The sequence below is a fragment of the Nicotiana attenuata genome, unplaced genomic scaffold (genome assembly GCF_001879085.1).
Source record: "Nicotiana attenuata strain UT unplaced genomic scaffold, NIATTr2, whole genome shotgun sequence".
NCBI lineage: Eukaryota > Viridiplantae > Streptophyta > Magnoliopsida > Solanales > Solanaceae > Nicotiana > Nicotiana attenuata.
In genome coordinates, this window is record NW_017673679.1 from 39917 (window position 1) to 52815 (window position 12899).

A 12899-nucleotide genomic window follows, 5' to 3' on the forward strand; every position below is an offset into this window, starting at 1 on the left:
CCCTTAACAAAACAAACAACACAACTCTAAACCCTCCCCCTTCCTCAAATCAAATCAAAAAATTGATCCCCTCCTCCTTATTCTCCCCAATTTTTTTTCTCACTTAACAAAATATTCTCCCCTTCTCCGTCTTCTCTACTCCACAACTACCCAAGCTCCATTCCTGCCAAGATTTTCAAGTAAGTACATGCTTCTACTTTCTCTTTTTAGTTTTTTTTTGGTTTATTTTTCGATTTTTTTTCATTCTTTTTCTCTTCTGTTGTAAGTTTAGGAAAGTAGAAGTATGGGTATTCTTATCTTTGTTTTTGCTTGTTGGTATATATGTTGGGATGTGAGGACATTAGGTTTGGTTTGGTTGGAAAGACATTGTTGAGTTGTGAAGATGGAAGTTAAATTGGGTCTTTGGGTATGTTGGGGGGCCTATGCACAGTAGGTGTTTGTTGAATTGCCACAATGAGCTTTCTAGTATAAGTTGAGACCAATGGTGCGGGTGAAGTCTGAGTAACCACCTTTGGTTCACATATTCCGCCGATTATTGATAGTGGTGGTTATTGTGTAGGTACCATGAGATCTTCAAAGAAGAGACGCACTACCGGTGCCTCATCAAGTGGTCATGGAGGCTCGTCCCGGGCACGGGCACCAGCTAATTTAGGTAAGTTAGATCGCACCAGGTTTGTCTCCAGAGCTGCCGAAGACCGTTTCAGTTGGAAGACTATTAGAAATCTTGTACCGGAAAGGGAAGTTGACATGGGATCCCTCCAGGCTGAATGCCCCAATATGTATACGGAGTTGATGAGGCGCAGGCTAGACATCTTCTTCGAAGAGCCGGAGGACGGTAACTTAATGCTTGTTAGGGAATTCTATGCCAACTGTTCTAAACATGAGGATCACATCTGCACTGTGCGACAAAAGAGGGTGAATGCCTCGATTGAAGCCATCAGGAGAGCGTATCGCTTGCCTGCATTTACTGGGGAGGTGGATTACTATGATACTTACAAGCGAGAACCAACAAATTGGCAATTATTTTTCCAAACTATCTGTGCCCCAGACAAAGAGATACTATGAGTTATACCGGGATCGAAGTTGCACTCAGCGTCACTCACCTTTGAAGGAAAGTGTTGCTTGTACATCATTAATAGTCGACTGCTGCCGTCCCACAACACCACTGAGGTAAATGGTCTGAGAGCTGCTTTGATCTGGTGCTTCATGAATGGCCATGATTTTGATGTGGCCAAGGTTATTCAGTCTGAAATGTTCATCCGTTCCACACTGAGGAGGTATGTGTTCTTCTTCCCATCTCTGGGCACTAAATTACGCCGGGTTGTGGGGGTGCCAGAGAACCCCACTGTGGATGGCAAAGTGAGGAAAGAAACAAAGTTTCAGGAATCGAAAGTAACCATTGGGGAAGACACGGTGACACCCGGTTCAACTGATAATAATGATTCTGAGGCGTCAGAGGAGAGTGATGAAGAGCAGGAGGAAGTTGGGCCTTCTTCAACCCCACAGGAACAAGTGGGGCCATCCTCACCCTCATGGGAACAAGTGGCCGCGGGTGAAGGTTCATCTGCAGTTAGATGGAGCACGCGGATGACAGCCTTGGAACAGGAAATGGCAGGGTTGCGCACTTCCGTCACGGAATTGGGAACTAGAGTTGATGCTTTAGCCACCCAAAATGCGAAGTCGGAGAAAAAAATCATGGGCTGGCTACGTGCGCTGGGAAGGGCGTGTCATCTCGACCCCGACACTATCTCCGATCAAGACTAATCTTCTAGGGAAGTTCCTTTACCTCGCATTATTTTATTTTTTATGACATGGGGACATGCCATCATTTTAAGTGTGGGGTGGGGGATACTTTGTTGGGTTGTTCTATGTAGAATTTTGTAGTTTATTTACATAAATCAATTTGGACTTGTCCCGACGATGGATATCATTCGACGGGTTTCTTGAGGGACTAAAGTCGAAGAAGAAGAAAAAAACACACAAAAAAAGATTTTCTTCTATAGGAGTGTATCAATTCCCCCTTGTTTTTCTTTAAGCAACGGTTCTTTTCTAAGGGTTTCATTTGAACCAGTTGTAGTTAGTTTTTTTGTTAGTAGGAACTTGTGGGCTATGGGTGGAAATAGACATAGGATCTCTTAACGTCGTAATGCCTTGAATATAGCGGGTACTTTAGTGTGACGCTTAGGCTCAGTTGTCGACTCCTGTAAGAATGCCTTGAACTGTATGTTCTTAATTTGGCTAAGTACCCTGGATAGAGTGTTTGATGACCCAACCTGGAGTGAGTCATGTGCCATGTGTCATGTGTGTGTGAGGCTTGTTGTATTCTGCGTACGACATTTGATGCCTAGAACTAGCCCCGTATATCTGCAAAGCGAAATAGTAGTCTTATTTAGTCTGGGAAGTGATATAGACATTTCTTTGTTGAACCATAGATATACTTCATCCACCCATTTGTTATGTATCCTAGTTAACCCCGTTGAGCCTGTAATCTTGTTTCTTTGGCAACCACACTACAAGCCTTACCCATTTGTTTGAATTAACCATCTTTTTGAACCTTTTCAGCTCCCATGAGCACTTGAATTGTATGAACTTTGTAAAAGTTAAAGTGTGGGGTGGTTGGTTTCGCTTTTGAGTGGAACTAATGAAATAAGGAGAAAGATGCACTGTTTTGAATAAAGTAAGAGCCGCTTGAATTAAAATATATATATATATATATATATATAGTTGGATTGTTGTGAAAAATATTCCTCGCTAAGTGGTGGCTCTTGATGTAATTGTGCTTAAAGAAGAGAGAGTTAATATATAGCGATGTGAAGGTGGAGTCATGGTTTGACATAAGTGTGGGGTTTTGAATGTTAACGTACATGTATTAAAGTGCTTAGGGATGTGTAGCCAATCGTATATCCAAATGTATCCAACCCGTCTCGCAGCCTACATTAAAACCAAATAAAGCCCTACTTGATCCTAGACTGGATGAGCTCGATTAGTAGAGTAGTACACTACGGGCAAGCCTATGGTGCATCTTTTGTGGCATATGAATGTCATTTCTGAGGGTGAGTGAATTCTGTTTATATTGAAGTTCCTTAGTGTGTATGCATGTTATTGATTGTGGAATGAGTCTCTTTTGTTGTGAGCATGCACTTGATTCATGAAGGAGAGGTAAGTCTGGATCTCTGAGTTAGGGTAAGTAAGCCGGTTAGGAATATTGCGTGGCTCGCGGGAGTCAACTGTTGAGGTGTGGATGTTACATTAATGTACTCAACCTATAGGAATATTCTTGGTGTGACGAGTTAGGGAAGTCGCTCGGGGGAAGTTAGGCCTCTGTAGAGTGTAGTTTGATTGCTTGAGGACGAGCAAAGATTTAAGTGTGGGGTGTTGATAGTAGACGATAATTATGCAATTTTGATACTATTTACACTCTAATTTGGCCGCATTTTATCAATGTTTGAATGTAAAAGATAACAAAATGCTCTAATTAAGAGTTTTACGTTTTGCACGAGCCACTCCGAGTTAGGAGGAAGCTAAAGAGTGTTTTGGAGTCAATATGGACCACGGAAGGCCAATCGGAGGATAGCTCGGTCGAAAAGGAGAAAGAAGAGCAAGTTCCAGCTCCGCGGCCGCAGACAAAATAATTGTCAAATCCGCGGTCCAATCTGCGGCCGCGGACGGGCAGACGGGAGCCAAGAAGCCAGGGTCAATCATGTAATTTCCAGGGCGACTAACCTAAACCTATATGAAGCCTAATTTGTCCTAATGAGAGGGATATCTATTTTTAGAGAGGATTTGAAGGCAAGAACACTGAAGAAAGACAGAGAATTTTCCTTAGAGTTTTATTCTTCTTCTTTTTAATTCTATTGATAATTATGACTTTATTTAGTGAATTGTCATCTCTTAGTATGAGTAGCTAAACCCGTCATCTAGGGTTGATGGAACCAATTGTTGGATGAAGTCTTGACTATGTTTTGATATAATTGAGCCACTTTTACTCTATGATTGTTCAACTACGTGTTGTCTTGTGATTAATTGAAAGGGCACTTGATTAATCGTGTCTAGTTATCTTCTGTTGCTTGAGAAAGAACACTTGGTTAGATTGTTGTTTAACAACACCACTTTCAGGTAAGTTAAGAGATTAATTACTTGAATTTAAAAGCAGGGTTAGAGATAACGAAACTTTGGTGGGATAATTTTGAGTTGCTTAAATTGTTAGCTAGAGTAGTTCGAGAGAATGCTTCTAGTAAATTATCGTAATTGATTGAGAGATAATTGAGGTAACCCAGAACTCATATTTCTTATAGAGTGTTATGGCGAGATTATAGCTAACGTGTTAAGAATTAATCCGACAATTGGGGAAATCAATAACCCTAGACCATTTTACCATTGAATTTAACTCTATTCTAGATTATTGCTAGTCTTATTGTTATTTTTCCTTAGTTAACTAAATTATACTCATTATATATCAAAAATCTTGCATCTGAAATTGTTTGAGCTTATCATTAGCAGTGGTAAAAGTCATAGTAAATAGGTTAGTTCCCTGTGGCGTTCGACTCCGAACTGAACCAGATTATATATTTGCAGTGACCGCTGAGTCCATTTCTATAAGGCATAGTTGGGCGTGATCAGTCACCTAGTTGTAGTAAGAAAATTGAAGAGTAGAAGTCCACCATTGAAGGCCTTTCAAAGCTTTGCTTTCGAAAATAGGATTTTTTGGAATTTATTAGTTGTTTGGACTGGGGTGTTGTTCCAATTGATTAAAATATCAAAAGGTTTCAAAATTTAAATTTGAAATGATTTGAAGTAGATTTGAGCAAGATTTGAGTTAAATTTCAGAAAAGACGCAAGGAAGAAGACGAAGTTAGTTTTTTTATATAATTATGTATAATCTTGTATAATAGTGTATATGAGTGTATAAACACATCTTATACACTATTATACACTTTTATACACCTTTATACAAGCGTTTGTAGACGAACAACTTACACGATTTTCAATTACAATTCTTGTTTAAAACTAGTCTAAATCTCCATGAAATGACTTTAAATTTTATATACAACCTCCTTATACTATTTCTAACAAGTCTAAATAATACCCACTCCAAATTTCTCACAAATTCAAATTCGAAATTTAAACCCACATATTTAAGCTTGTTAAAAATCTAATTTTCACCACCTGTAACGACACGATCGGTCTTTTTGAGCTTTTGCACTTCGCTTGCTAGTTCTCGGGCATGAGTAGCTCCGTATGATGCATTATGAATTATGTAAGTCATCGGTTTTGGTTTTTTAAGTTATTCAGAATTGATTTGGAAGAATGATTCTGAGCTAGAAGCTTTAAAATTTGAAAGGTTTGACAAAGTTTGACTTTTTGGTATTTGACCTCGGATTGGATTTATGATGGTTCCGTTAGCTCCATTGGGTGATTTTGGACTTAGGAGCGCGTCCGGATTGTGGTTTAGAGTTGGTAGTAGAATTTGGTTTGAAATGGCAAAAGTTGAAATTTTGGAATGTTTGACCGGGAGTGGGCGTTTTGATATCGGGGCCGGGTTCCGATTCTGGAAGTTCGAGCAGGTCCGTAATGTCAAATGTGACTTGTGTGCAAAATTTGAGGTCAATCAGACGTGATTTGATAGGTTTCGGCATCTGTTGTGGAAGTTTGAAGTTTCAAAGTTCATTGATTTTGACATGAGGTGTGATTCGTGTTTTTAGTGTTGTTTGATGTGATTTGAGGCCTCGACTAAGTCCGTGATATGTTTTGAGACTTGTTGGTATGTACGGACGGGTCCCGAGGGACTCGGGTGAGTTTCGGGGTGGTTTCAGACCATTTCTAGGCTATTTCTAGTTGCTAGTTTTTGGCTACAGGGGTGTACAATGCGTTAGGGTAGATCTGGACGCATTAGCTAAGAGAAAAATAGGAAAAGCGGAGCTGTGCTATGCGATTGCGGAAGCCTTCACGTGATCGCATAGAGTAAAATCTCTGCTGCACTGACCCGACTTTGGAAGCTTATATCTCACAGTCTATAAAGAATTTGGAGATAATACAAAAATAAAAGTTGTAGCCCTTGATGTCTAGTTTTTAGAAAGTCAAACCAATTGTAATTTGGAGTTTTGTACAAAAGGTTATTACCATTATACTAGAGGCTATCCGGAAGAGTCGGAGAAGACTGTTGGAAAAATTTGTTCTTCGCGATCACGGGAGAATGGTCGCGATCGCATAGAGTAAAAAAGGGGCTGAAAAATTTTGTCCTTCTCTATCGCATTAGTTTGTCCATGATAGCATATGGTAAATGCCTTGGCAGATTATAAAGTACTCTATTTCGAGGGTTTCAGTCATTTTTGCATTTTTGGAGCTAGAGAGCTCGGATTGAGGCGATTCTTGAAGCAATTTTCACCATATGAATTGGGGTAAGTGTTATTTACTCGGTTTTGGTCATATTTAAAGAATATATATTCGATTTTAGCTTTTGGTTGAGGAATTTTAAAGAGAAAATCGGGGGTTTTGGCCTAAAGTTTCATAATATGAATTTTTGAGTTTTGAACACCGATTTGGAGTCGGATTTGAGTGAAGCTGATATGGTTGGACTTGTAATTGAATGGGTCATCGGATTTTATGAGTTTTCTCGGATTCTGAGGTGCGGGCCCAAGTGTGATTTTTGGCCGAATTTGGGATTTGAGTTAGGATTCGATCTTTAGCATTAGGAATTGTTTCCGTCGGCTTTATTTGATGTATTTGAGTTGCTTTTGGCTAGTTTTGATCCGTTTGGAGGTCGCTACGCGCATGAGGGCATTCTTGGAGCATCACTTGGCTTGCTCAGTATTGGAATTTGGCTTGTTTGAGGTAAGTAACTCTTCTAAACTTAGTGCTTAGGGTATTAAACCCCGAATTACGTGCTATGTGATTGATGTTGAGGTGACCCACATGCTAGGTGATGGGTGTGTGGGTGTGCACCCTTTGAATTGGGACTCCGTTATTTTTATGGCGCTATTTAGTGGCCCTATTTTGTTATATCTGTATTTTTACCATGTGATTAAGTAACTGAGCTATCAATCATGCTAGATATCATGTTTAGGCTTTATGGTGATATTGTTAGGACCCACAGTGGTTGTTTCTTACTGTCATTTCACTGATTTCATTGATATTTTGATCTCATTCATATCATACCTCAGTCTCAGTTGTTATTTATTGATGCATCATATTATTGTTCCGGGACTGTTTTCATGACATTGTGAGCCCGTGGGTGAGACTGCGAGAGTGATGATTGAGTGAGGCCGAAAGCCTGATTAAGAGTGATAGTTATGGGATCGGGCTGCACGCCGCAACGGTTATATTGATGATTATGATAGCGCTTGGGCTGAAGGAGCCCCTCCGGAGTCTGTATACACCCACAGTGAGCCCGGATGATATTATTGAGGGATGGATTTCTCTGGACATGGATTTGTCTGAAGTACTTGATACTTGGAGATGGATTTCTCCACAGGGTTGGATTGCCCTTTTTTCTCGGTACTGGGTGATCTTATAGTCAGTGTTGTATATGTTCCGAGATGGATTTCCCTGGGCCGTGTGGGCCATATACAGTACCGAGTGGTTGAGCATGATAAGTGAAAAGCGCAAGACACTGAGATTGAGTACTCTGAGAGTGTGAGTACATGATTCATCTTTGAGATACATGGAATTGGCATGCATACATGACATACAGGATTAGAGATGCATTTTTCTCATGTTGTACGGTATCACGTCATTCATGACTTTTCGTAGATATTGATATATGGACATAAAGAGGTATTTCACACTTGCTATCTGGAAAGAAAATGAAACATCTTATTTATTTTGGAAAGATTTTTGGAAAAATTATAGTTTTCAAACTATCTCACATTTTTCGACGATTTCGGTAAAGGATTTGAGTTTTCACCGATATTCTTGAAAAGTGGAACTATTTTCGGAAAAACTGTGAAAAAGCTGAGTATCTTATCTCTGAGTTACTTCCTTATGTAAATTCTTTACGTTGTTATGGATTATTATTGGCTATTGGTGTTGGACCCGACCATGTTCCAGCTTGTCACTACTTTCAACCTAAGGTTAGGTTTGTTACTTACTCAGTACATGGGGTCGGTTGTACTTGTGAGCACGTGATTTTTTGCCCAAATAAAAAATACTTCTACAAATTCACAACGATAGATTTTTATAATTATTTTAATTTTTATAAAATTTTAGGAATTTCTTGTTAATTCTTGTTTGCATTTAGTTGCATATTTAACATTTTAAAAGCATGAGAAAATACCAAAAATATCTAAAATATTTCATGCATAGCATTTTAGGTCTTAATTGCATTTAGGATTTAATTGCATGAGCTAATTGCATTATTAAATAAAAAATCACAAAAATAATGGACATTTTTACTTATTTAGCTTTTAGTTTAAAATTGGTATTTTTCTTTCATTAGTTTTATGTTAATTAATCTTTTAAATGGTAGAGATAGGTTATTAAGTTTAATTTTACAAATTAGATGTAGATTAAGATTTGATTTAGGTTTAATAAATTTGAGTAGGATTTTAGAGCAAGGAATAAGAGAAAAATAATAAAGAGAAAGAGCTAAGGTTTATTTTGGACTTTAATTAGAATCTGGGCCAAAATAAATGATTTCAGTGGCCCAATATCACCCAATCCGCCTAGCCCAACCCCCTATTCGGTCCAGGTTTTCCACTAATTACCAAAACGACCCCATTCAGTAACACCCAATATCAGCCTTTGATTTCCTTTGATCGGACGGCTGAGAACTGGCCCTTGCCCCCCTTATAAGTGTCGGAACCCCCCTTAACCCCCAAAATTCCCCCCAGTCTCTCATCCTCCCCCCCAATTGAAACCCTAGTCATCGTCCGCTACCCGCCGAAAATCGCCCCTCGACGGTGGGCCACCTCCAAATTAGCCCAAATCTTCACCAAACAATCCTCGTCCCCTCTTCTTTCCAAGCCCTCTAACGTCGTCTCTCAAATCCTCATAGATTTTTCTAATTTTTAGATCTAAGATTCTCAAAAATCATATTCTACCTCCTTTCTTATTTTTCTTCAATACTTTTGTTCGATTTGGCTCAAACTTACGTGAATCTACTTCTCTTGACATGAAAAATCGATTTACGTCGGTTTGGCTCTTTTCAAGCCGCCGTAATCTGATCAGTCACCATGCCACCCACCGAAACTCCATAGCCTCAAGATTTCATTCTCCGGCCAAGCTAGGGTTATTATCGTTACAGGCAGCCACTGTTTCTGCTATTCGAGCAAGAATCAGTGCTGGTGTGGCGATATCGACCCCTACTCGGATTGCCCGGAATTAGCAGTGTTGTCGTCCATAGGTACTTCTTCCGTTCATTTTCTTATCCCTGATCATCTAGTTTAACAGTTTTTATTTATTTATTGACAAATTGTTGTTTTGCTATTTTACATAATGTAGTTAGTTTAAGTTAATGACATCATGTTTAGTCTAATTGAAATATTTATTAGTTAATTACATATATTTAGGTGAATTAAAACAGCTCTAGTCAATTTAATAGTTTAGTTAGATTTTAATTAACAAATTATTTTGTTTTGGTTCATCTCTGATTTTGCCTTAATTGTTTGAGTTTAGAGGTTTTGAATGCCAATTAGGCATTAGGAGGGTGAAGGGGTAATAACATAAACTTTAAGGGGTTTAATTGGAAAGAAAAAAATAGGGATTCTTGGGTGTTTGTTTTGGAAGGTTCTAGAAAAGCACCAGTTGTCCAGAATTGTTGTAAAAAAGATGCTGAAATTGGATAAGAAAGGGACAGCTGTAAAATTAGTTAGGAAAGATTCTTTTTCCCCTTAATTTTAGGGAGGGCACATGGGAGGGGAGCTGGGATTTTTCCCTAATAAAAAGGACTCCTACTCACAGAATTGACACGGATTTTTACACAAGAAATTTTCAAAATACATAGACTCATTCACTTGAGTGCATTTCAGATTTTTTTTCTCTTTAAGTTCAAAGCTAGGGAAATAGAAAAACAAAAAAGAAGAAAAAAAAGAGATGTTCAAGCTGATTTTCCTTCACATTGTTTGATGGTTTATTTCTATATTGCTGGGTTTGCTGATTTGTGTTGAGAACTATATTATTTTTGGTTTTCTGCTGTCTTCTTGCTGCTGCTTCTGCTATTTTCTGCTGTCACTTGCTGATTTCAGAGCTCTGTTTTCTTGTTCTATTCACTTGTTGTATCCATGTACCTCTCTTAAATCTTTGGATTACATTTGGATGTGAAATGTGCTTGAATGGAAGAGATATGTGTATTGTGGAGTTGGGAAAAGCAGTCATGTGCAATTGTTAATCCATGAGTTCTTTCAAGCTGTTTCGTTTTCTTGTTGCTTGGTATTCTATAGGATTAATGGAACTTGAGTAATCTATACATAAGTTCACTTGTATCTAAGAGTGATGTTCTTTTTACTATTGTATTAATCCTGTATGGGTTTTAAATTTAGTACAAATGTTCAGCAGTTCCTTGTCTTATACTTTGCCTATTTATAGGCATACTAGTCTGGTAAAAATAGTGTTATTGCTTTATAAATTCTTCTAAGCCATTTGGGTAAATGTCTTGTTTACCAATTCATGTATTTGATAATCACTGTTTATCAAGAACTTTCCACTGTGTTGTTTATGCCTAAATCTGTGTCTAAATATGTGTATATAAGAGATTAATTTTGAACACTAATTTTGAAGTGTTGTTTGAAAAATAGATTTGATTCTTTAATTGCTTAGCTTGACCAATGTTTGGAAGTTTTAATTGTCAAATTGATTTCATGATCGGTAGAAAGGATTCATCAGATACAGATGCTTGGATTTTGGAAATTCTCTTAGTATGAAAAGGATTTTGGTAGAAAGGATTCATTAGATACAGATGCTTGAATTTTGGAAATTCTCTTAGTATGAAAAGGATTTTGGCTTTAGCTAATAAGAAGTAACAGGATTTGGGTCAAAGAGTTTAACCCGGCTTGAGAAGAATCGATAGCTAATTTTTATGACTAAATTACTACACTCTTTCCACATGAATTTATTATCCGTTAATTCACATCACCTCTTCCACAATAATTTCAAATAGTTTAAGAATAAATAATTCATGAACCTCGTAGCTTGCTTTAGGCGCGATTAATAAAATCATCGTGACCACGGGTACGGTTCTCGTGACCCGACCATAACTTTGAATATTAATAATAATAAATATGTTGTAAATCGTGGGTGCATTTCATGCGACGTGATTCGCAATGTGTTCAAAACAAACGTGTGTGCGACATCGTGCCTTGTTTCAAAAAATAATTCCATAAACACTAAAAGCGGTATGAAAGTTAAAAATGCACGTAGATTTTAAAATGTTTAATAAATTAGGTAATTCGGCCAATCACTAATAGTTGAGCGACCGTGCTAAAACCACGGAACCCGGGAATGCCTAACACCTTCTCCCGGGTTAACAGAATTCCTTACCCGATCTTCTGTGTTCGCGTACCATTAATAAGAGTCAATTTCCTCGATTTGGAATTAAAAATAAACCAGTGACTTGGGACACCATATAACTATCCTAAGTGGCGACTCTGAATCTAATAATTAATCCCATTTCGATTACTGTCACTTAAATTGGAAAAACTCCATACCCCCTCGGGAAAAAGGAGGTGTGATAGCTCTGGCGACTCTGCTGGGGAAGGAACCCAGAATCACTGGTTCAGGGTTCAGAATTCAAGCTTAGAATACCTGTTATAGTTGGCTTTTGTTTATTATCTGATTTTTTACGTGTTTGAGCCTAATGTGCTAAATATCACTTTTTACCGCTTTGATATTGCTTGAACTATATATAAACTATTACGAAACCCTCTTCTCTCTGAGTCTTCTTAATCATCTGGGAAGTGTGTACTTCGTGTGGCTTCTTTTCTGTTAGAGTCATATCGCAATTTTAGAACGAGGTTCAGATAAGTTGCAAAGCCGGTGAAGCTTTTGTATTCCCGGTACGCTGCCCTCCCCCCTTCCTACCCCCCCCCCCCCCCCCGATCGAGTTGTACGCTCGGGTAAGCCAGGTCTAGAACAATACACCCAGGTTTTAAACCTAGAATAACATAGCCTCATGCCGGATCTCTAGTAGGAACACTTGTTTGCATCATGTGCATTTGACTTTGGGGACTCAACACAAGGGCTGGGTACGTCTAGGACAGGTGTACCCGAAATAAAAAGACCATCCTGATGCATTTTACGTGCTACTTGTACATTTATTTGCTTCGGCTTGCATGTTGGCCGGCTTCTAGAATAGGGAAGAAAAATCAAGAAAACCCAAGATTGAGGTAAGAGAGAGAAAATCACCCGTTTCTGAAAATCCCGGTATCTAAAATACCAAGAAACTCTGCCAAAATTTAAAAAAAAAGAAAAAAGAAGAAAAGCCGTTTCAAAATAAATCATATTTTTCTATTACGTAAAAATTTGCTAAACTACGCAGGTTTGATTCTCACCAGATCTGGGATACGTAGGCAGCCCTCAACGGGTACAGCCCCACTTTCGCAAAAATAAAAAATATGAAATGTTGTCATAAATAAAGTTAGGTGATGCCGTTTTTGTCCAAATAGCCATAAATGTTCCGACGGGACGCTGGAAAGTCGTTTTTGCAAGAACAGCCACCTATGGTACTTTTTCTAATTTTTGTCCACTTAGCCAACACAGTCCTAAAATCTTCCCTTCTGAAGTGCTGAAGGGCCATATTTGCAAAGGTGTCCTTGAGCTGTTTGAGTTACATTTTGCAAAAATAATCTTTCTTCTGGGTCAAAATTAAACAAAAATCACATGTTTTTAACCAGTCGCCTTAAATAAAAATGTGCAGGATGAGCACGGTTGAAAATATACCTTTTCGAGTCGTAGAGGAGATTCCACTA